This window comes from Cololabis saira, chromosome 5 (genome assembly GCF_033807715.1).
Source record: "Cololabis saira isolate AMF1-May2022 chromosome 5, fColSai1.1, whole genome shotgun sequence".
NCBI lineage: Eukaryota > Metazoa > Chordata > Actinopteri > Beloniformes > Belonidae > Cololabis > Cololabis saira.
In genome coordinates this window covers 5,355,126-5,382,103 of record NC_084591.1, presented here as the reverse complement: position 1 = coordinate 5,382,103, position 26,978 = coordinate 5,355,126, and positions in this window count along the sequence as shown.

Here is a 26,978-nt window from a genome sequence, read left to right as displayed (position 1 = left end):
TTCTTTAAGATGCTTTCAAAGCCCAGAAAAAGTAAGTAATGAGAACAAAGTCCGTGGATCAACTTTAAGTGCTTCATTAGTAAATTTGCATTTGTCTGATGGCCTTTGCAAATAAAACAAAACATGTCTGTATCAAATCAGTGCAAAATCAGAGTCCTCTGATTTATATACCGAAAATATATTTTCAGGATATAAAAAAACTAAACTAAAACTATCAGTGCAGCATCGGAACGCTCCCAACCAGAGCATCTCATGGTGTCAGAATCAGTGCAGCATCCGAGCTCTCATCTCTATGACCCTAGGATTTACCCTGGTTGTAGCAGCATCAATCTGGTGAACATCGGTTTGCAAGAAGTGCAAGACATTAGCCAAATCCCTGTTGTATGAGGTAGCGAAGACGAAATGAGCTTTAAAAAGCTCATCAAAAGAGGCAAGAGAACCTGCTGACTGACATGGGATTGTCATTGTTTGTCAATCACAATGAAATACCTGCGTATGACGCTCCTCTGAGTCCCCACAGCCAGTAGATAGGGTTGATGGCACTCTGATGTTGTCCAGATGCCCCGCAACACTGGTCCCAGTCTGTGACAAGAAAACCTAATTAGTATGGCTGTTAACCTTAGGGCACCATAATCACTAGAGATGCACCAATCGATCGGCAGATAATTCCCTTATCGGTTTTGATTCTCAAAATAATAGTTCAAAGCCGATCAGATGACGTTTACAACAACAAACCGCCGCCCGTGCATGTGTTCCCACATCTCACACCGAGATGTCCTAAGGGGGCGTGGCCGTCTCTACAGAGCATCAACACTGAAAATGGCCTTGCCGGGAGTTTTACAATGTCCAAATAGGACAACAAATTTGCAATTTGCAAAGGAAATACCCAGAGACAAAAACAGCAAAGCTGATAGGACATTTGAACGTTTCTCACACAAAGGAGTATATTGAGTTTTCAAAGTTGGCTGCTGCTAAGGCAGAGAAAGAAAAGGAGCGCGCAACAATGCCGCTAACTCACCTGTAACAGAGACCTACAGTATAAACTACATCATAAGGTAATGAATTCCTAAGCTTTGATCATCATTTCTATTGTAGAAGACATCGGGTTTAGCCGAGTCGTTAGCTGCTCGGATCCCGGTACGCGCTGCCGCGTCATAAATATTTCACTGATGAAATCCCGTCACATCCAAAGCCTCACGCAGGACGACAGTCGTGTCAGTCGGCTTCACGATTGGAACTCTAGTGTGAAGAGTTGTGGGGAAACTCTTGCGAGTGAAGCACAAGCGGCGGATGCTATCGTTAAAGCTTTCACAGAGCTTAATAATTCATAATTCATTTTCTATTTTAAGATTGAATTCCTTTTTCCACAGGAAAACTAAGGTTTATAGTTGACAACTTTTATCAAATAAGAGTGAAATATCTGCGGTTGTCTGTGTTGGTGCACATGTCGTGTTGTACACACATTTATTACCACAAGAAAGCTGAAGCTAGTAAGCTACACTTACTCTTTGTAAGCGAGTCCAAGTCGTCTCTAAGAGTCTCTAGAGGGTGAAATGTAGAGAGTGAAAGTTGTTTGTTTTTTCGAATCCAGAAGTTATAGAACATAGAAGGAAATATAATTTCAAACATCAGTATGCAAGGACCACTCTGCACTCTCAAGCAGATGTGTGTATCGGTTGTGGGAGTAAAACTGTGGAACTCTCTACAGAATGATTTAAAGGAATGTACAAATTTACTTAGGTTCAAAAAAATGTCTAAAGATAAAATATTTAAGTTATATGATCATGAATAGACTGGGACTTAAACAGTACTATTGATATGTGTGGTTGGTTTCTATTTAAGTGTATATTTTATTGTAAATATTGGTTACGATGACTGTTCTTTTTGTTTTGGTATTGAATAAGGGGCAGGTAAAATAAGACTTGTCTTCATCCTGCTCCTTTTCGGTCATGGGTGTGTAGATTGAAGTGTACAAATGTACTACTGTAATATTGAGAAACTATGCACTACCATGCACGAAATAAATAAATAAATATAAAAATATATAAAATATAAATATTGCATATTATCTCAGCCTGAAATAAAACAGTCAATTCATGATACTTTGTCATCTCCTAATTTTTATACCTAATAATACAATGTCAGTGATGTGTACATGAGACAACAATATTGATGAAATGATGGATTTCACGCTGTGATCGGCAATATCGGGATCAGCAGATACTGGTTTTGGCCCTCGAAACCCTGATCGGTGCATCTCTAAGAATAAACACCGGAATGCCTTATTGCCACAAAATGCAAGATGAACTATAATATTTTCAGCCATATATTTTTTTTATTCTGTTAAAGGAGCTTGAGGCTCCTTTTAAGAAATGAGACTCTCTAGCGCCACCCTTCACCACGACGGCCGTTGGGGGTACTGCAGCCAACAGTGAAGCCGGCACGGGAGAACGGGGAGAACGTGCATGCAGCGTCATGTGACGTCACATCCACAGGACAGCGCGGGAAATTCGGGACCGAATTGCAGCACATTTTGCAGCACACAGCCTGTTCAAGGCAACGGAGAGATACACTAGAGGGCTCATTCTTTTGGGTTTGGAACGCTTCATCTGGCATTATTACTAGAAAACTTAAAATGTATACGGATTTTTTTCATAAATCTTGCCACAATCCGGCCTCAAGCTCCTTTAAATGTAAAATAAATAAACATATTCATATCAGCGTATCTGAGGCCGATGGTAACAGATCTGTGGGGAGCCAAATCAGATAAATATCAAAGGGCACTTGCTGATTACACATGAATATGGTCATCCTTGATTTCACAAGGGTAGTTTTAAGGTTAATATTATGGACAGAACTGTGAGCCTTCTTAAACTTTAATTAAACTGTAACATTACCTTGATAAATTGATAAAGTGGTCAATGGCTTGTCTGGTGGAGAGCTTTCCTGGTCTCTTTTTGCGGCCATGAGGTGATGGTGGCATGAGGTGGAGATGGACGACATCTCACTGTCCCATCCTGAAAATACAAGAAAATTCAGAGAGACATTTTAACTAAAATGTTTATATTTTGTTCTCCTCCAGGTTTCTCCATCAGATTGTTTTCAATGATCCAAGTGTGTCGGGAAAAAAAAAAAGAGTGGCCAATTACATTTTACAGTGACAAAAACAAAACCATATCCGTAGTTCTCTGCAGATTTTACCTGAGCAAGACGCGTCAGGTTATCCCTGTTTCTCTGGGGAGGACTAAGCTGCAAAATGATGGTGTCATCAGAGTCGCCTTCTTTTTCTGCACCAGAGCTGAGAAACGAGCTGTTGCTGCTGGGAATCGAGTGGCTTGTAGAGGAACTCACTGAATCTAGCAGGTTGACATAACAGGTGTGATTATAATAACATGTCATTAGCAAAAGGGGATAGAGTAATGTAAAACACCACATCAGATTAAGATGATCCACACACCAAGCAAATTGATCCTCAGATGCTTTTCAAGTGTCTGAAGAGGCATGTTTATTCAAAATGTCATGCAATGTGGATTAGTCTTTCTTTACTATGTTGCAAGTTATCCAGGCCTGCGTCATGGATAACTATATATATATATATATATATATATGTATATATATATATATATATATATATATATATATCTATCAACATATCAACTTCAGTGTTCAAATCATCATAGACTTAAGTCCAAGGTAGGTATTTCAAATTTTTGGGAAACTGAAGAAAAAAAGTAATAAATGTACAAGATTGATATTCTGTTGTGCAATTAATCTTGTTTTTAGTAAAGGCCACACATCTGTGTCACTTTAGATCTGAACGATTTTATACTATATTCAAAAGCAGCAGATCTACAAGCTCATAGCACAAGTGCTGCTCTAGAAACTTGCAGTCTGCATTTGATTTATTAATTTTTTTTAATCATGAAGATTTTTGCAAATCTTTGAATATACTTTTACAGCCAACATTTCTAACTCACATTCTTTTTTTTAGGGTACACGAAACATTTAGAGATGATGGTTCAAAATCAAATACATATTTTTCTTTCTTCTTAAAACTTAAGGATATCTGTCAATGTTTCACAATATTGTCTTTGCTTAAAAGGTCCCCTTTAAAATGAGTTAATTCAAGCTAAGATGTGTGGATATTTTATACATTTCCTGAATCCTTATGGTCCTGTGAGTATTCCAGGTTTTGTATTTTGTGTCTCTGTTGTTCCTAGTTGACACAGGGCTAAAAGATAGTATATCATTTAGGCGAAAATTGTGTAAAAATGTGTGTTGTTCATAGTTTAAAGAGCTGCAGTGACCTCGATGTTGGTCAGAAAGATTCACATCTTAGCTTGAATTAATGCTTAAAAGGTCCCCTTTAAAATGATACTAAATACAATATTGTGAAACATTGATAAATATCCTGTACATGAGTCTAAACCAGGATATGCAGCAGCATCTAAAAAGGTAATTTTCTGAAGGGGGTGGGTAACTTCATGAGCTGATAACTATGACAACTGATAACTAATCCTCGACGACAGGCTCTTTGCGCGACCAATTCAGAGTAAAATACACGTGCTTGCAAACAGCTAACAGCACAAAAGACGGCCCACAAAAATGTTTTTTACTATAAAAATTAAGCTAAGAAAAAAAAACGCGTGTTAAATGTAAGCTGACAAGAGTGAGGCTAGGTTTAAAATTACATCTGACCTACAGTAGCATTTACAGTTATGCTGCGTGTGAGACCATAAACTCACCAGCTGAGATTTTACTCACCAGCATTTACCTCCCAAATGCGCCAACATAATTCTGCTGAAGTTTTATCTTGAATAAACTCGATGTTGGTAGTTTCCTGACTCACCTGGCTGACTGCTGTCGTCCAGCTGGAGCTTCCTCTGCCAGAAGAGAAACTGCCGGTGTTCTGCCAATTCTTGCTACCTGCCGAGAAATGCGACTTTGTGGTTCTGCGCATGCGCACAGTCGATTTTCAAAGTTTGATTGGCACGCAGGCCCCCGGTCTCGCACTCAGCAGGCACGCCGATTTTTCCCAGTGGCCAGCCGCGGTACTGCAACAAAAAGTCCCATGGGGCCCAGAAAGCTTTTTCCCCATAGACCGCAATAGTAAAAGAGAAGCCTCTAAAACTGTTCACAGGACACCTCCAGCTGTAATCACCGGCAATTACTAATCTTTGTATTCTATATTTTTAAATCATGGACTTTATATCCGTCAAAAATGTTTTCTAACGGCCAGAAAAGTCAAAGAAAAGTCTCTTTCTGGGCGTGACGTCACGGCTGTGTCCGTGCACTCCATGGATGTATTATATTAATACATATTATATAATTATATTATATTAATACATTAATAATATATGTAATAATATACATTAATTAATATATTATATTAATACATATTATATTAATACTCATTCTCATTGCCCCGGGGCATGATGGGAGGCCCCAGAGCATCATGGGAGGTGACTCAACTGCGCATGCTCTATGGGCCCAATAACGCGGAAGTAAACCCGGAAGTCAGGAAATATTTCGGCGTATGCGGCAGGCGAGCAACTTACATTGAAATGAACGGCGGCCATTTTCCTGTCCGGTATCCAGGTTAATATAATACATCCATGATCATTTCTTGCACGATGTAAAATGGATAATATTGAGTATTTGGTCCTTCAAAATACACTACACTACATGACATGAATTGCATTACACTTTGTGAACATTATACGATAAAGAGGGAAAAAAACAAGGATCACTTGGGGGAAAAGGAAGTGGTTTAGGGAGTAAAACACAGTAAAATTGTAGCTCTACAAAGGTAGAAAACCATTAGGGAGCATTTTTTGGCAAAGCAGCAGAAATGGGCAGAACACCGGTGTTCTGCCTAATTATCCTACCCGTCGAATGTCGTACTTTGCGTCACTGCGCATGCGCACGAGTCAACAGCATCGCCTTGACAAAAACAACAAGGAATCGTCCTACCGATCAGCTGTATATGAAGAAATGCCCCAATCACAATTCCAGCTTACTTTACCAAGGTTACTGATCTTCTACTGCACCTTCATTTTACCCCAACCCCCAACTACTACCCCACCCCTCATATCCACTGATATACACTTTTTATGCACAGGTTGATTTCTCACATCGAGACTACTGCTGCAGATGAATCTGAAAATCTGATGGATATGAAACTTTGTATAAAACTTTTCTTTATGATACTTCCTGGGAATGTGCATTTGACCTCTTTTCAAAAAGAAATTAGTGATAAAAAATAGATATATGCAGTTTGAAAATGTATTGAAACACAACAAGGTGAGATACAGGCAGTTCTATCCGAATACGCGTACTCTAGAGTACGGAAGTACGGAAGCATATTGGATTTGAGAAAAAAAAATCTGTTTTTCTGAATTAACAAGATAATTATCTCAGAATTCCGAGAACAGTTTTGATTAAAAAAAAACATTTGCTCGGTTTTTCATTAAAGTTTTCTCGGAATTCTGAGATAATTATCTTGTTAATTCAGAAAAACAGAGCAGATTTTTTTTTCTCAAGTGAATGCAATACACTTCCGTACGTACTGGAGGGCATCGGAAATAAAAACACTCCAAATTGAATAAATATTACTCTTTTAGAGGAAAATAATGATAACTCCTATAGCCTATAGCATCTGTTACAATACAAATTGTCTTTAAGTGCTTTCCAGAGACCCAGAACATGACCTTTGAGCAATAATTACAAAAATAATGCCAGGTAAAATTCCAAGTAGAAGTAACGGTAGCAAGAAAAACTCCCCTTTAACCCTTTACGACCTACCATAAAAAAGAAAAAACTTTTTTAAAAAAACAAGTCCACCTAAGCATATTTTTACATTTTTGCATGCTATACTGCCATTTTACCCAATTCAACTCAACTCAACTTTATTTATAAAGCAATAAAACAATACAGGAACAAGACAATTTACAAGAAATAAATACTAAAATAATTGTTTATTGTTTTTAAAACTAATTAAAAACAATAAAACAATAATTAGGAACAAACCATAAAAACACTGAAACAGGAACAGAGTCTCATGCAAGGTTGAAAGCCAAGGAATAAAAATGGGTTTTATGGGTTTGTATAGTTTGTATTGCGTGTATGATGTGTGTGGGTTGTCGCTGAGTAATGTTTCATGAAAATCTCTGATAAAAAAAGCACGAACAAGAACGCAAATTCAAACCGACTAGTTTCCCTGGGGAATGACGTCACCTCCCTTTTCGCAGGAAGTGGTGTGAAAAAATACAACCTGATGACACGCTGACAACGTGATAATGTACGTGTCAACGTATGTCAACATAGGACGTGCTGTGAACAGGTAACAGATCTATAAATTACCTGCGATGTTAATTATGAAGATTTCCGTGTGCGCAATTTTACTGGATTATTATGTGTTTTTTCCAAACAATTTAATGGGTTAAACAGCACTCTGGGACACACTAACTGCCATGTAAGTGAAACCCTTCCTGTTTAGCATGCAAAAAGAATATTTGCTGTTTAATTTTGTTGTAATTGTAGATACATTTTGAAAATCAATATGCAAACAGGAGTGCTGGTGCTCCAGCCGGTCTTAAAGGGGACCTATTATGAAAAACTTGTTTTTTCTTGTTTTAACATATATAAAGTGGTCTCCCCTCACCCTGCCAGCACAGGGGAGACAAAATACCATGAATTTCTGCAAGGTCTCTGACCCCCGCCTTACAGAGTCCCCCAGTGTCACGTGGTTTTTTTTGAGCCGATTAAAATCTGCTCCTGTCGTTACGTCACGACAGGAGCAGATTTCCACAGGTTCAGCCTCCGCTGCTGAAACCACGCCCACAACCAGCTCTGGAGCGGTGTTTCCTTCAGCCAGTCGGACGTGGCGCCGCGGCGGAGCGGATCCGGGTTAAATCATCCAGGTTCCCGGGTGGTTTGGGAGCTGGGTCCTTGGGGGTCCGTCCCAGGTCGGACCAGCTTCACCCTCCGAGATTTTCAGGCAAATCTGTCGGTTTGATCACCAGTAACGGGCGATGCGCCGTGGATGCGCTCCGGAGCCGATCTGTGCGCCCGCCGTGGGGTTGCGGCGCCCGTCGCGCAGCATCCGCCGGGCAGATCCGGCTGAAATTGCGCTGGTCGGTCCCCGGGAGTCCCTGCTACCAGTCCAGGCCGGTTCCTGCGGTCCCGGCCGGTCGGAACCGGTCAGATTCCCCCGTTAAAGCCGCGGTGATGCGCGCTGCTCCAGCAGCGCTGCTCCCGGGCGCCCGGCGTGGCTCCGGGGCCAGCGTTCAGCATCCGCCGGGCAGATCCGGCTTAAATAGTGCATAAATGTTATTTATATACAACTCATATTTTATTTTTTTAACAATAAAGTTTCCATTTGTGAAAATTCAGTGTTGTGATAATTTACAGGCTCGGGCTGCTCTGGCGGAGCAAGGGTTTATGCTCCTCCCCTGCTACACGTCATTCAGGGAGCCAATCAGCACAGAGCCTCATTATCATACCCCCCCCCTTCCCTAAAAATGAGGCGCAGAAAAAGAGGTCAGAAGCGGTAAAACTAGTGACAGGGCCCACAGGCTGGATTTATGATTTATGTAGAAAAAACAAGCTTTAGATTGTTTTTAAGACATTCAAGGCCTGTTTAAAATATACATTAAATGCCATAATAGGTCTCCTTTAAAGGGTTAAAAGGGAAGAAACTTCAAGCAGAACCTGGCAAACGATGGGGGGACCCTTCTGCCAAAGGCCAGCTGGGTAAAGGAAGAAAAGAGGAGGGTAATAGGAAAGAGAGGATGAAGAACAGATAGGAGACTCAGGCCCCGTTTACACGGAGCAAAAACGGTGGCGTTTTCATGCGTTTTGGCCGTTGGTTTACATGAAAACGAAGCTCAAAGTCACCAAAAACGATCATTTCTGAAAACTCCGGCCAAAGTGGAGATTTTCAAAAACTCCGTTTTCACGTTTGCTTGTAAACAGAGGAAAACGGACATTTAGGCTTCAGAACGTCACATTATGCAACAGAAACGTCACCAGCGTCATGAGTGCGACCCGTGTTTACAATTTGTTTGGCCACCGTCAATATTTTCTTGTATTTTACCTGTTTTATACTCTAAAGTCACACTTAAAAGTAACTCCACTTCTCTGTCACTCCAAACGAAAGACTCTCGTTCCGTCTTGGAAGTAACTGGCAGTCAAGACTGATTTATGGTTCCGCGTTACACCAACGCAGAACCTACGGCGTAGGCTACGCGGCGACGTGCACCGTACGTAGGCTACGCCGTCCATTTAACGCAGAACCATATTATTCAGGCTTCACACGTGTCATTTGTTGATGTTTTTTTCGCTTCTCGTTACACTGCCCCCTGCAGGTTTGGCTGCTCTTAGCACCTTAACAGCGTATTTATGCGAGTTCGTGTAAACAAGGATATTTTTCAAAACGTAGAGGGGGAAATATCCGTTTTTGTAAATACCCGGCTTTGTGTAAATGTGGCCTCAGATATATTGTCAAATGGTACACAAGACAAAATATGTCCATCACAACTAAATGACAACGCAACCTAGGCATCTTTTACCATTCAATAAACTGTTTCACTCTACAAATAAGGAAAATAATTGTCACACAACTGTTATTACCCATTTTAGATTATGCTGATGTTGTCTACCAGAACACGTATGACTCACACCTTCAACTCGTCAATGTCATTTACAACAGTCTCTGTGGATTTGTCTTAAGGTGCCCATACGGAACTCACCACTGCTCCATGTATCATTCATTAAACTGGTTTAATCAGCTCAAGAAGACAATACCACCGGCTCCAACTTATATTCAAATGTATCCACTTTAGTTATCCATCTTACTTAAAACCATATCTGATTCCATATACATCCTCACATTCTCTCAGAAACACTCAGCAACCCTTCTTTTTCATTCCTTTGCCACTTAAAGAAATTGGCAGACGTGCTTTTAAGTTCAAAGCCCCATCAGACTGGAACAACCTACCTATCAATATAAGAGAACTCAATTCATTACATCTCTTTAAAAACTCAATATTTTCCAATCTCAATAAACCATGTACACTTAGTTTCCTCTGGTGGTATTGCCTTCTCATTTGTGTCATTTTTTATTTTTATTTTTTTTATACATAATGTATATTTTTTCATATGTTGTATAATAATGATGATGACAATGATTATTATTAATATTGTTGCTCTTGTTGTTATGACTGCATTATATGCAGTGTTTACTTGTTCTCCGGGTGTGGTAGGTCTTGGTGTGTGGGCGGGTTTGTGTGTGAGAGCCTTATGTATTATGTATGTTGTACAGTAGGTGACTGTTCTGTACTGTGTTGTATGTTTTATGTTACACCCCCTCTAAAACCAGATGATTCATCTCAAGGGGCTATCCGTTAATAAAAATGTATTTATGTTCACAGTCAGTACTGGAGTTGAGGGAGGATGAGGGGGGATGAGGGGGGATGAGGGGGGATGGCATCCCCCCCTGAAATAAAAACGGTCAAAATCATCCCCCCTTTCCATCCCTTATGTCATTTCATCAATGAATGTGGTTTTACTGCTATTTCAACATTTAGAGTCATCACCAGAAAAATAACACCAGAAAAATGTGACAATTTTCACCTTTTTCAGGTAAATTTTCACTTGAACTAAGTAGAAAAATCTGCCAGTGGGACAAGATTAATCTTCTTATTACAAGCAAAAAAATCTTGTTCCACCGGCAGATTTTTCTACTTATTTCAAGTGAAAATCTACATAAAACAGGTGAAAATTGTTGTTTTTTCCAGTGATGAGTCTTGTTTTAAGTGTAATGAGATTTTATTACTAAAATGAGACATTTTAACTAGAAATAAGACTAATATTCTTGTTCATATTTTGAGTTTTTGCAGTGATCCATTTTATTTATCCTGTGAAGGACAAAGTCATATTGATAAGTTCAGAAAAGTGTTTTTTATTGTTGTGTTTTGATGTATTTGGTGTAAGTCCAGTGGATATTTAAAGCTTACAGAAGGCTGCATTTAACTGCTGCTATGTCATTCCTGCAGTATTTCTGCAGCTGTTTTGGTCACTGCTATTATTTGTAATATATTATATTATTTGTAATCAGCACAAATTATCTGTCCCCATATGATAAAATCCACCATCCCCCCTGATTTATTTTTACAACTCGAGTACTGTTCCATTAGCTGGAGAACTAAGAGTCCTATGTGCATTTGACGGATACCTGGTTATCTGATGTATTACAGAGAAGACAATATAAACAGGTGCAGACAGCAGACACTGAGCTGGTCAGAGAGCAGGACTGCAGGTCAAAATGTTGCTTCCATAGAAATGGGACCTGATAGCAAAAGGCCAGTACCTCCAAATCTACACTCGGATTCTTTAGGAAACTACAAGTAAAACACTCACACAGAAAACACTCACACACCAGTGAACACATTCTCAGGCTCGGTAGCGCGCCAAAATAAATAAAGAAATAAAAATCACTTCGACGCTTGGAGGGCCTGGCCCAGGAATTGACCCGGTGATCTTCTGATTGGCAGGGAACGGCTCTACCTCCTGAGCCACATCCACCCCATGGCCTTGTCCTAAACTTTACCCCTTAATCCACCCCCTTCCAAGTGCAGGTAAAACCACAGCTGCACCGTGGGTTATTGGGTGATACCCACTGTGCTGGCCAATCTCTGCATGGGGGAAAATATAAACCCCCAAAAAACTAAAGGAGAAAAAAGATTGAGACAATTGGAGAAAAGAAAAGTAGTTATACTTACAAATGAAATACTAAACAATAACAGCCCCAGTTGCACAGTTGCACACCTTATTATGTTTTTGGCAGAACGAATGGGATGAATTAAATAATAAATGAAAAACATTATTGTTAGATATAATCCGACCCAGAAACCATTTGAAATGTTGTCGGAAGCAATGGCAACTCTGCAAAATGGTACAAACTTTCCAAAGAACATTCCTAAAACAAGCTGAGTAATGTTCTATCTGCCCTTTGACATAGATTATATAATCTAAACCAGTGGTTCCCAACCTTTTTTCCTTGTTTCCCCCCCTACTTGTGTCTAAGACCAGCCGGGCCCCCGACCCGTACGTACTAGCAGCAAAATAGTAAAGTGGTTCGTTAAAAATCTTTAATTGAAAAAAATTAACATTAATTATGTTTTTTTGATACATTTCTCTTTGGTTTACCCTGTACTTTGTTTTTGTCACCTTCCTTTTGTGTCACCAATGTATAAATTACGCACAAAAAATAATTGCAAAGACATAAAAATATTTCTGAAAAATGTCTCTTTTAATATGAGAGCAACATTTTTCCTTTAACAATCTGTAATAGTATGATTAAATGTTGAATAATGATATAATAATACGTTTTTAAGTTTTTATCCTGATAAATAACTTAAAAAAAAGTATTTTAAAATGACCAAAATATATTTCTAAGTGGGTTTATAAAGTCTTGGATTACTGTATTCCATTACAGTAGGTGTTTTATTGTGATTTTTTATTTATTTAACATGCAAATATAATAATGTGCAAATATAATTTTTACAACTGCATAATTTCAAAGCAGACAAAGTTTCGCGCCCCCCCAGAGATCTCAGGCGCCCCCCCAGGGGGGCCCGGACCCCAGGTTGGGAGACACCGCTCTAAACAATTGCACTACATTATAATGAGCTTCCTTTATGCGAAGACACAGAAGTCCAGCTGTATTGGAGACAATTATGAACATATTCTAGACAGAAAACACAGATTAACCTCATTGATAAATACAGTGTTCAGTTTTGAAAAAAAATATATGATGAATGGAGGATAATGTGCTGGGGCCAATAAAATGGTTTTCCTGAAACTATTCAGGCTGTGCTTCCAGTCTCCCTCTGCAATATCTGAAAGAACAAAAATGATAATAATGACCCCTACAAATTCACAGTAATAATACTGAAACTGAATATTCGTCTGGTAGCAATACACCTCGTTTTTCATCGGGCCAACATCAATTAAACATGAACCACATTAACTTCTCACATTACCTTTTATTAATTATGAGGATTCCCTCTGCGCATTGTAAAGACCTGATAAATTACCCTCAAATTATCATTAGGTAAAGAGCAATAATCAGGTCCTTACTGAAAGTTACTGAGGAACCATTGCTCCTTGACTAAACGGGCTCTGTGCAGTTTAGATGAAAGCAATTTCAGGGTTTATTGCAGAGAAATGTACATGGAACTGCCGGTAGCAGCATAACAACATAACTAATCTCTGCAGCAAGGTGATGAAAAAAGAATGGCTACACTCTCAAACCGACTGTTGGTCCGTGTGGTTATCGTATGAGAAGGAAATACAAGGTCAAGTGCTGTGAAACATTATTTTAGATAGCAAAATATCTAAAAAATGATGTACCGTATTGGTATCAAAAGATCTTTTTAAAATGATTACTCTTCCCCTGATCTGACTTATCACCAAAATACTTTGCAGACTCCTCTCCAATGCTGAACTTGTAATTTAAGCCAACAACCCATACAGGCTCACTTCTACTTGTTCATGTCTTTATGACATTTATACATCTGTGAGGAATGTTAACATATTTAAATTAAATTAAACACATGAGGCTAATATTCCATGCAAGTTTTATTCAAAATATGTGACCTTTATTAAAAATTGTGCCAGGCATTTTTTTCCTCTTGGTTTTTTAAAGTGAAAAAGTTGTGAAGGCACTACGAGAGGGGATTGTCCTCCGTCCGTCTCTCTGCTGCACCTGTCCTCACTGGCTGCTCAATATGCACAGTTCTGTCTCTTTATCTGGAGGTTAATACCCCTTTAGGCAGAGAGAGAGCGTTTAACTTCCTCCGCCCCGCATCTGTACATCTCGGTGGTGGGATGTGGCCCAGGGGATGTGCAGTGGAATAGGACATTTAGACACAGTATGTCACTGGATTATAATCAGAATGCATTTTCTCTAAGGCAAAACCATTTATTTCTACATAACTGAAGCTGGCTTCATTTTTATTATATAAATTATGCCATGGTGAAAAATGTCATATGGCATGTTTTTCCTTTGTCTGAGTTTGCAATTGACTAATACCAAGATCCCCTACAATCAGATAATTTAAATTACATTTTTGGACAAACAAAAAACATAGGATTTGTACATAACTGTAGTTAATATCCATCCATCCATCCATCCATCCATCCATCCATCCATCCATCCATCCATCCATCCACTAATTATCTATATTCCTATTTAGGATCAGGTTGTTTGGTTGAAAGGCAGCATTACGCCCTAGACAGGCCACTGGTCCATATATTACATTGATACATACGGTAACTAATTCATGAAGTCACCGCTTTTTGCCATGTGTCACAACTCTCACTATTGATCATGCTGCTGCGACTCATTACCAGAAAGAAAAGCTTGGAATAATAAACCAAATGTTCTATCCCTGTTGTCAAATGCATATTTTTAGGTATGGAATCATGTCAAAAAGCTCTTCTTACCCCAGTACTTATTTTATTCAGTTGGCCAGTTCACAACAGACAGCATCTCGAGGCCCTTTGCACAGACAATGTATCAGCAAAGCTGGACCCATGGAAACACAAACACTCAGGAAGAGAAATCATTTATTAAAGGAGCATGAGGCAGGATTGAGGCAGGATTTATGAAAAAAATTCATATACGTTTTAAGTTTTCTAGTAATAATGTCAGATGAAGCGTTCCAAACCAAAAGAATGTTTCCTCTAGTGTATCTCTTTGTTGCCTTGAACAGGCTGTGTGCTGCAAAATGTGCTGCAATTGTGACCGGAATTTCCCGCGCTGTCCTGCGGATGTGACGTCACATGACGCTGCATGTGCGTTCTCCCCGTTCTCCCGTGCCGGCTTCACTGTTGGCTGCAGTACCCCCGGCGGCCGTCGTGGTGAAGGGTGGCGCTATTGAGTCTCATTTCTTAAAAGGAGCTTCATGCTCCTTTAAAGGTTTGTCAAAACAGACGTTGAGAGCAGCAGAAGCATGTTCAGGTGAGATTTATCTGGAAATACAACATTATGGGCTCTTCTGGTGGTTAGTTGTAAGTAGCAGATCCACTGGAGAATGAATAAATAATGGCAGAAGACGAGCTGGGGTTTTGGGGCATCTTGTTCCAGAAATTTCAGTAAAACAGTCATCAAAATCTGGTTTTATTCCAAAGTTAGTGCAAAAAAAAAACCCCAGAGAAGCACAGGAGCAGTAAAGGCTAACTGAGAATGAGGAACAGGCAGGAAAAACCAGGGACAGAAACAGTTCCTGCATGAAGAGGCTGAGACAAAAGACCGCACAAGGCTGGGTGCGAACAGGGCAAGAACGCCGACAGTCTGGGACGGGAGAGCGGTGGGACTGCTGCTTAAGTAGCCAACTACACGGGGGAAAGGGATCAGTAATCAGAGTGCTGCTTCACTGAGATGGCTTCGAGGTTGACGCGGAAAACAAAAGCCCAAGAACATGGCAGACGCAACCAAGTTCCCCGTATAGCTTCACAGACTCGTCTCCATGACAAGAGGCAATGCCAAAGTTGAATTTTAAGCCAACAAGGCACTCGGGCTCACTTCTGCTCTTTCAAACCTTTACAGGATTTACACATCTGCAATCCAGTTCAGCTGAAATAGATTTGAATTCAGTCTGATTTGTTGTCATTTGTTTAACAAACAAGTAGGTGAGTAGCAGTTCTGTCAAAGATCCTCTATACAGAAGATAGCGCATTACCGTTACTGCCAATGGTATGAAATGGTATCCACTTCCTGTCTCCTAAGTGGGCGTGGCCGCCCCTCTGACCTCACTTCCTGTCTCCTAAGTGGACGTGGCCACCCCTTTCCCCACATCTCCCCACAATAATAAAAATAACAGTATTATTAAGCAAATAAGCAAGTTTTATTTTAGTTTTAAACTTTTTAAACATTTTATCCGATGGGAAAACGATGAGAGCCAAATCTCGTGAGAGTGTGTTGCTCAGACAGAGACAGGTCTCAAACAAAGTTCATTTTCTCCTAATCTGTCGGTCTGAAAATTGCCATTTTGGTGTCAGAATGTTCAGAAGGTTTGTGGCTTTTGAAAAATGGGTCCCATATTTACTTAGGTTACTGTGGGGCGAAGGGATTAGTAATAATCTGTGCTCACGTTCACTTTTCCCATAGGACTCAATAGACTCAGGACCTGCTTCCTGTCTCCTAAAGCGGCAGTCACGTGACACAGATACAGGAAACCCAACCGTAGTGGGCTGTAGAGTTTATTGAACGTCTCTGGTTCTGTGTCACATGTCATGAGCTGTAGCATGCCCAAAAGCTGCTGTGTAACACTTTTCTGATGAAATGATTAAAAAGCATAAAGTAATCCTTTGTTTTTCGCGGGGGTTACGAACCCGTGATAAGTGAAATCCGCGAAGTAGCAACTTTTTTTTTTTTTTTTTACAATTATTATACAAGGCTTCAAATTGCGGGGATCAGCACCGCCCCACACGACCCGATTACCGGTAATTGGATTTGAACAGGAGAAAATGATGTGGCAGTGTGCGTGCCACGGGGGCCCGACCGAAGGACGGAGAGACACAGTTGCGTGCAGAACCGTTTATTGTATCACAACACCCACATGTGCACAAGCATCACAGCCTGACAGCAGCTCCTCCGACCCCTCGCTGCTGTCCGGCTCCGCCTTATAAGGCAGGCAGGTGGAGAGAACCAGCCACTCAGGCGGATGGGACACAGGTGCGTGTCCCATCCACCTCTCCAACCTGCCACACACCCCCAACGCCAACCTCGAGCCGGGGTCCGTCCGGCCGAGCCTACTCCCCCCCCCCGCCCCCTCGGAGCGGGAGAGGAACCCTCCGGCCGTCCTGGTCGGGTGGTCGCCCCCGGCGTCGGCCTGACCTGCGGTACGGTCGCGGGGGTCGCCCCCGGCGTCGGCCCACCCGCCGTGGAAGACGCTCTCGGGGCCGGGCCCATGGTGGCCTCGGGCCACCCGGTGCGTCCAGGACCGCGTCCCTCGCGTCGCAGCCCCGCTCTGGAGCTGGTGCGTCCTGGACCACGCCCTCCTTCGTGACGCGGCCCCGCGCCAGCTGCCGGTCCGCCTCCGGGACCGCCTCCTCCTCCTCCGCGACGCAGCCCTGCTCTGGCTGCTGGTCCGCCCCCGTCTCCGCGGGACCCGCCGTCGCTGGCGGCTGCGCCTCCGCAGTCGCCTCCCCAGCCAACTCCGCCTCCGTCGCCGACTCCATCCCAGGAGCCGTCGCCTGGCGGCCCGCAGCTTTTGCCTCGCGGCCCCAAAGCTGCGGCGCTACCCTAGCTGCTGCGGCGAACCTCAGACGGGGTGCAGGGATGGGTCGCTCCGTTGGCCCCGCCGCCTCGGGAGCCGTCGCCGCCAGCTCCTCCCGCGCTGCTGGCGCAGGGGTGGGTCTCCCCGCGGCCACGAGCGCCTCCATCGCGGCCAGCTGCCGCTCGCCCTGGTCCCGGAACATGGCCGTCATGCCCGCCATGGCCTGGGCGAGCGCGTCCAGGGCCCGCTCCATCTATGCCTCCCCTCGTCCGTCCTTCGAAGCCCCACGTTGGGCGCCAGATGTGGCAGTGTGCGTGCCACGGGGGCCCGACCGAAGGACGGAGAGACACAGTTGCGTGCAGAACCGTTTATTGTATCACAACACCCACATGTGCACAAGCATCACAGCCTGACAGCAGCTCCTTCGACCCCTCGCTGCTGTCCGGCTCCGCCTTATAAGGCAGGCAGGTGGAGAGAACCAGCCACTCAGGCGGATGGGACACAGGTGCGTGTCCCATCCACCTCTCCAACCTGCCACAAATGAAAAATGTTTCTGAAAAAAATCCAATAAGTACAGTAGGACAAATTGTGACACATATTTCACTACTCTTCTGACTGAGCCGCTGCATCCTGATTCAGCTCTGTAGCGTCTTTTTCCTCAAAAGCCCACGGTGCAGGTGTGTTTTTTTCGAGAGAAGAACATAGTTATGGGCAGTTGTTGTCGCTTTTTTTTTCTTTTTGGCAAAAAGATTCTTATAAAACGACATGCCACCATCAGTTATATTTGAGAACTGTAATGAACGATTTATCAAAGGGTCCCGTTCTTGAGCTTCTCCGTGAAGTTCATTGGCCGTACCAGAGACGTTCAATAAACGAGACAGCCCACTACGGTTGTGTTTCCTGTATCTGTGTCACGTGACTTCCCCGCCCCTTTAGGAGACAGGAAGTAGGTCCTGAGTCTATTGAGTCTTATGGGAAAAGCGAACGTGAGCACAGATTATTCCCAATTCCTTCGCCCCATAGTAACCTAAGTAAATATGGGACCCATTTTTCAAAAGCCACAAACCTTCTGAACATTCTGACACCAAAATGGAAATTTTCAGACCGACAGATTAGGAGAAAATGAACTTTGTTTGAGACCTGTCTCTGTCTGAGCAACACACTCTCGCGACATTTGTCCTTCATAGCTAATAATATAATATAATATAATAATAATACATAGCTCTCCTCAAAGTTGTCGGTCACTGCAGAACTGTTAAAGTCGTTTTCCCATCGGATAAACTGAAATTTAAAATTAAAATAAAACTTGCTTCTTTGCTGCTTTCTATTCTTGCTTCTTTGATCTTGTACTGGGTATATATAAATGTTATATAATATAATAATATAATATACATTGAGACAGGAAGTGAGGTCAGAGGGGCGACCACGCCCACTTAGGAGACCGGAAGTGTAGACCATTTCATACCATTGGCAGTAACGGTAATGCGCTATCTTCTGTATAGAGGATCTTTGGTCGTTCTGAGCTTGTTGCTAATCGACCAACGTTATTGACACAGGAAGTGAAGAAGCAGGGAGACTGTTTAGCCAATCAGAATGCAGAACATGATGCACAATGCAAAACCGCGAAGCAGCGAGACGTGAAAGGTGAACCGCGTTATAGCCAGGGATTACTGTAAACAAAAAAATCCTATGAGATGTTGTTTCCTTTATAACAGTGACATGACCTGCAGCCCCCCCCCCTTTGCTGGCTATATCTGTTTATATAGTCATCCCTGTACTGCACCAGCTAAACATTGTGTCTGTCTCTCCTTTCTTTGTTCTTCATTGTCTTTTCCTGCTCCGCCCAGCTGGCCTTCAACAGGAGGGTTCCTCCTTATGAACCAGGTCCTGAAATGGTTTCTTCCCTCCTAAAGGGGAGTTTTTCTTGCCACTGTTTGGCTTAAGGTTTTTCCCCCAATAGGGGTTTATCTAAAAACTGCTCGGGGGTCATGTTCTGGGTCCCTGGAAAGCGCCTAGAGACAACTTGTGTTGAAATAGACGCTATGTACATTGAATTGAATATGAAGGAGAAAATGAGACTCGGCCAGCCATTTTATTTACATTTTTTGTCATCGCTTTAGTGCACGTTAGTCAAAAAGGAAGCGGTTCTGATTTTCAAAGCTTCACTGCAAAGACGGTGTCTGAGATACGACACCTGACACCTCTGACCACTTGACTCAAATGGTTTCCTGACAGGGACCAAATAACCCACAAAACAACCCTATCTTTATTAAGCACATTTATATTAGCAAACACTGGAAAAGTTGCATTGACTCTCTCAAATTCAACAAGCTGTTTTCACCCAAAAAGAAGCGGGAACATCGAGCGCAGCCAAAGTGTGCAGATGAAACGTCATCTCTTGGGACCCTATTCAAAATACATAGCATGTAAACAAAGAAAAAGGGAAGGATCCCACCTGATTGCATCGAGTCTTCACTTCTTTAAAAGCCAGAGCAAGCATGAGATGACAATAGAGACCAAGACTCAATAGTAACACAAATAAATCTTTACCTCATAAAGTTTAAGAAATAAATTTGGGCCTGAGAAATTTAAAAACATGTTCAGGCTTTGACCCGTTCGCAAAAAAAAAAGAGTCTTATTTAGCTGTGTTTCATAAAGCATTATATTACGGTCTTTGAAAGATTTGGCATCAAGGTTGCTGCAGAAATCCCCTAATTTCTTCAAAATCAACAGTAGTGCTCGAACGTTACCCTTCTGTGGTTGATCTTTTGTGTCATTTAAAGATGGCTGTTGATGCGTGAAACTGTCTGTATTTTTTTATTTTTTATTTTTGCAGGCTTTACAGGAGGTGAGTCAAGGATACAGTCCTCATTTTAATATTTTTTATTTGGTATTTCGGCCACTGCTCGTAAAATCCATGATTGCACATTGTAATTTCTCACCTAATGTTCCATCAGAAGGCCCGCACCGAAAAAAGGCTGACAAATCAGACTTTAACGACGTGCACTTAAAGTGGTAAGCAAGGTTCCAGCAGAGTAATGTTCATTAGATGTGAAAGGTAAAAGAGAAAAAAAAGGTTGTTGTGACTTGACTACTAACAAGGCAATGGTGCTTCAAAAAAGGTTGGAAATAAGAAAAAAAATTATGAAAAAAATGAATATATTAATAAGACCTGTAAATATGCAAGAATAGCTATGGATTCCCATGCAAAGCCTGTATGAAGCCAAAAGCGTGCACATGGCCTCATCCAGAGGATGTTGCTGTGACCTGAAAGCATTGATCCAGCAAGCAGATTACATGAGGCAGATGGTCTCTGGGAGCACTTCTGAATGTCAGCGCTGAGCGTGTTCTGCAGAAACAGAAGACATTATGTAACTCGCATGTTTATCTTACTTCTTATGACAAGTAATCTGAAGTTTTAATTTATAATCCCAATTAAGGAAATGCAATTTAAAGAATGGCAATGATCCGTGATGTGCAGAGCTGGGTAGAGTAGCTAAATATTGTACTCAAGTAAAAGTACTGTTACTTCAGAATAATATGACTCAAGTAGAAGTAAAAAGTAGTCATCCAAATAATTACTTGAGTAAAAGTAAAAAAGTACTTGGTGAAAAAACTACTCAAGTACTGAATAACTGTTGAGTAACGTCTGATTTATTTTTTTAACACAACCATTCAAAGACCAGAACAGACAAAAGTACAAAATAATCATCTTCAGGTAAATTAAATCAATAAAATAAATTAAAATGAATAAAAAATAAAAAATTGCTTAAATTAAAATAATCTTAAAGTAAATTCAAGTACTTTAATAAATAATAAAATAAATAAAATAATAGCAGAATAAAAAAAGAAATTAAGCACAAGTAGCACAAAATTTCAAGCCTTTGTACTTTTTTTTTTTAACCAGGCAGAACTAGAACAAGCCCATGAACTCATAGAAACTCTGTGTGTGTTTGAGTCTGTGTAAATGTGACAAAACATGCAAAAACAAACATTTTTCCCAAAGAATCACTCAGTGATGTCATGAGATTGACGCGTACACGGATAAAAGGGATAAAAGAAAAGTAACAGCTCAACGTAGCCTAATGTAGCGGAGTAAGAGGAACAGTTTCTTCTTCACAAATCTACTCAAGTAAAAGTACAAAGTATAGTGATTCAAAACTACTCCTAAAAGTACAACATTAACCAAAACTCAGGCAAATGTAATGGAGTACATGTAACTCGTTACTACCACCTCTGCTGATGTGGCATGTCTGATGTGTGTCCACCTCTCTGCAGAAAAGGGCTGTGGCTGTATAAAAGAATTGTTCCTCCAGTTATCAGGGCTAAATTGTGGTTTGACATCGACTGGATGTGAATTAGTATGTGTGTGGGTGGTTATTCTGTGTAGTGTGTGTTACCACAAAGGGACATATTTGAATGGTTCACAAAAATATAAGAAAGGATGTAATCACTCTTGCTTGTTTGAGAGCACCATTGCAGTTAAAGTACTTCAATCATGCTTGATTTTAACTTGCTTTTTCCTTGTGCCTTGTTGTTCCTCTTGATTTGGTTGCCATGGTTGGTTAACTCCTGCTGAGACCAACCAGCCACCAAATGAATTCACGCTTAGCTGTGTAAGCTGCTCTGGATGAACAGAGGTATTCAGCCCTCAGATTGATTTAGACCTTTTCCATGTGTGTAGTTTTGGATCCTTCTGTCTTAAAAATATGTTTTTTGCATAAATGCATAAAGGCTGGCATTAAGTGTCACTGATGGCATATATTGTTGAATTCACATCCCATACATAGGTGCTGGCTAAAACAAATTATAGTCCCACACTCTTTCCACATGATCAAGGCCAAGTCCATAAATGGAGAAAAAATTGAGAAAAAAAAAAAATATTGCACCAATGTGTTTATGTACGACGGAGTATTAGGGCCAAACTAAGACAAAAAAAAAAAATGGAAATTACGAAAATAAAGTCATAATGTTGTGAGAATAAAGTCGTAATATTACGAGAATAAAGTCGTAATATTTTGAGAATAAAGTCGTAATATTTTGTGAATGAAGTTGTAATATTAAATATATTATAAATATATAAATATAACATAACACAAGATGCTCAATATTCCTCATTTTAACACAGGGAGAAGATGCTTAGAGTTCTCATAAATTACCACTTTATCCTTGTAATATTGCGACTTTATTCTCATAAATTAACACTTTATTCTCGTAATATTACGACTTCATTCTCAGAAATTACCTCTTTATTCTCGTAATGTTACGACTTTATCCTCATAATATTACGACTTTATTCTCATTATATTACGACTTTATTCTCGCAACATTATGACTTTATTCTCGTAATTTTAAGACTTTATTCTCATTATATTATGACTTTATTCTCATAATATTACGACTTTATTCTATTACAACTTTATTCTCGCAACATTATGACTTTTTTCTCATAATTTTACGACTTTATTCTCATTATATTATGATTTTATTCTCGTAATTTCCAATTTTTTTTTTGTCTTAGTTTGGCCCTAATACTCCGTCGTAGTTTATGTGTGTCTATGTGTGTCTGTTTTTTTTTCTCAAATTTATTAGCTATATTTGATATTTTAGTCCATATTTATTTAAAGGGTCCTTGAACTGAAATTACAAGATGAAGTGACTCCTTTTTTTTCTCTAACTCTCTTAAAAAAAAACAACCTTCTGGTCTGGCGTTCAAGAAAGCCGTCAGAAATATGAAACCTCACCAAGCGGAATGGCAGTTTAACGACCAGAGCAGGGATCCTGCACGTAGGTGTCCTAAACTGCACACATCAACAGCAAAGTGCAACAAAAGCACACTTGGACAGGCTTCAGCTCCTATTGGGGTTAGCAGGGTGACGAGAACATAGCGATACGACAGGTATCTTTGTTCGTCTTAGGCATGACAGCATGGCTGGCTGCAAATGTGGAAACTGAGCCAGTTTATGTTCTAACTCGGCTCTGAAAGACAGTGCTAGAAAGCAGCAAAGAAAAATTAAAGAATTAATTAACCCAGGATTTTGGTGTTTAGGAAATGATAAGCTGGGATGTACAATAGAAAGTCCATTTTTGGACATACGGATAAAATAAGGATAAAAAAAAAGACTTTTCATCATATCTTTCACAAAAATCATTAAATTTCATTTCATTTCATTTCATTTATTCCATTCATGGTATATATTCTTAATAATGTTGTACAAAATTCCATGTAGTGCACATTATCACCATGAAAGAAAAGGAGCAGGAAGAAGCAAACTTATGATACCTGCCCCTCTCTGTTAATACAATTACGTTGACTTACTGAACACCAATCTATCTATACACATATTTATAACAAGAAAACAAACAAAAATACCACTCTTCTATCTATTTTTTTTCTTTCTCCTTCTTCTTTTTTGTAGGCACTTATCTTTTCTTTTTTAAACATTTTCTTAAGCTGATACAAACTTGTGCAACTTTTCAGTTCCTTGCTTTGTCCATGCCATAATTTGACACCTGTAACAGAAATACACATTTGTTTTATGTTTAGCCTTGCAAAAGTATGTTTGAAATCAAGTTTAAATAACCATATACTTAAGATTACAAGACATGCACTGAGGCGTGGACTCCGTGATTTGCAGTTGGCACGCCTTTTTATGTTATGTTTTGTGAATAATTGTATTTAAGTTGAAATAGAAGGAAGTGTAACTACTGCGTTGCTCCCTGGAGCTGTGGTACTGAGCTTCCCTCGTGTTCCCTGCGCTAATGTCCATCCCTTAATTGACTTTCTTTTAAGTATTGCACACATGGTTGGACTCCCAAGGGCAAGCAACTGTGCAGTTAAACCTGAATCACTATCTCTTTGTTTTAGTTCAGCACGGCCCATGGAGGAAATCCCACTGCTATTCACTGAACAGTAAATGCAAATTTATGGACTGAAGTGTTTCAGTAACCATGGCAACGGAGACTTTTGCTGCTCGCTTCTACGAAATGGCGACCAAGGCTTAGTTAAGAATATTTGATTCACCAGATTATTCCAACATCATTTCAAAGCTTAAAAAGTGTAAATGGGTCTAAGGGTTTGATGAGCCACTCTCTTGGTCTTGATTTTTTTTTTTTTTCAACTTTCCCACTGGATATCATTCACAATCACTAAACAATATAGCCTTTTATAGTATAAAATGCATATAATAGGTTATCAATGGATAAAATCCCCTTTTCACAACCCCCTTTTCACAAATCTTCGATGCATTTCAGGTGAACTCTTGTGACAGTTTAACCTGAGTTGAAAATAGAGAACATGCACTTTAAAGAAGCAAAGGAATTGGCTGTTCAACAGAGGGGAAGCTCTTCCTGCCAGCAGGGGTTCTGGCTGGGGCTCAATAAGCAGAACTAACAGGGTACATTTGTGGGTGGGATGAGAGAGAGGGATCTTCCATTTTAAGCAGGAGCTACTCCTTCTCATTGGGGTCCCAATTGTACTGCTACCCCCTCAATCTGCTCTGTCAACAAGCCGAAGTAAGCCAGTGTGAAGACTGCAATCCATATATGATTTGATATGTTTTAAGTGCACAATGGGATATGTTACATAACCTCAATTCCTAAAAAATAGGGACACTGTAAAATTGCAATAACAACTGAACGCAGTGGTTTCCAAGTTTCATAAACCCATTATTTATATGCTGTAGAACGGGGGGTCGGCAACCCGCGGCTCTAAAGCCGCATGCGGCTCTTTAGCGCCGCCCTAGTGGCTCCCTGCAGCTTTTTCAAAAATGTTTGACCTTTTTTTTCCATTTTTTCTTCTTTTTTTCTTTTCTTTTTTTCCTTTTTTTCTTCTTATTTTCTCTTTTTTTCTCTTTTTTTTCTTTTTTCTTCTTTTTTTCCTTTTTTTCTATTTTTCTTCCTTTTTCTTTTTCTTTTTAATCTCGACATTTCGACTTTTTTCTCGAAATTTTGACTTTTTTCTTGACATTTTGACTTTTTTCTCGATATTCGACTTTTTTCTCAACATTTCGACTTTTTTCACGAAATTTTGACTTTTTTCTCGACATTTCGACTTGTTTCTCAAAATTGTACTTCAACATTAATCTCAACATTTCAACTTTTTTTTCGACATTTCGACTTTTTTCTCAAAGTGCATAATGAAAAAAAAAATCTTCCCCCAGTTCTAACTAATATAGAAACATGCAGCATGTGTTGTCTTCTTTCTAAGGCTTATACAAGACTTTTGCGGCTCCAGACATATTGGTTTTTTGTGTTTTTGGTCCAATATGGTTCTTTCAACATTTTGGGTTGCCGACCCCTGCTGTAGAATAAAGAAAACAGTCCAAATGTTGAACACAAAACTATAAACATATGTTGAATTTGATGGCAGCAATGGCAGCAAATCTTAATGGGAAAAAAAGGAAAATGAGCACAAACATGGGAAAGTAAATGGAACTGAAAAGAAACACCTGGATCTTTATCATACAGATATAAATGATATTAATTCGCAACAGGTCAGTGACAGCGTCTGTCAAAAATAAAGACGAGCACTTTATGAAAAACTGCATCTACAAATGTGCAATCATTTTGGAAATAATGTTCCTTGGTGCAGAATTGTGAGACCTTTGAATTTCTGTGTTCACCCCCAAAATGTCACCTGGAAAATGGGTATGATTTATTTTTTAATGGAAATCATTGTATAGCCCTCACAGTGCACAAAGACAAATACACTGCAAGTGTGCTGTGAAGGATAAGCAGGAACACTTCTGGAAATCAGTGTCTAAGAGCACACCTGCCAGTACAATCTAAGAATTCAGGTTTTTAACCTCCATCATGCAAAGAAGAGCATGATCCCGAAACGCTGCTGCTCTCTGTGGGCCAACGTTTGTTTGAAAAGAACTGAGGTGAAAGGGAAAGCTGATTTGTGTTTGATGAATTGAATTTTAAAACTATTTTTGGAAACCATCTATTTATCTATCATATCTTAGTGTGAGTGCTAAACTGCTCTACCTGACGTTTCACCATTGAAAACATTTGCCACATCATGAAACAAAATACAAAAGGATTGTTGAGTATATTGAATCCTACTGTATGTTTGACAGAAATTGCATTATATTCCTCTACCAAAACTCAAAATTGACGTTTTTAGTTCCTCATTTCCTCAGTTTAAACATGTTTTCTGTGTTTTGTTTGTGAATAAAACATGTTTAAGAGTTTTGCAAATGACTGCTTTTGTGTTTTGCTTGCATTTTCCACTAGAATCTTTTATTTATTCATTTTATTTATTGACTTGAACTTTTAGTAACCAAGAATGTAGCACAGCATCTGTTTTTGTCTGCTGCTCATGTAGTTGGTTGGTGGAATAATCATTTCTTTTTTCTTTTCTGCCAGGCCTCTATTGATTACCCTTCACATTTTTTGTTTCCTTTTTCTTAACTTAATTGTTAATTGTGAGTGCTAACAACTACAGTCAAAAGTAGTTAGCAGAATGGAATTATTATCTCTTTTATTTCTTGGCTGAAAATGTTTTCTCTCTCTGTTTTTCCTGCACTTCTTACAAGTACAGTACACTTATTAACACAGGCATGTACAGAAAAAAAGATATAATAGTAATCCATAATGGTTCACAGCAGCAAGTTGAAACCATAGTATTTAAAACAGAGATAAAACAGCTGTAATCTTTGTTGTGATGATTCATTTTGCCGTCTA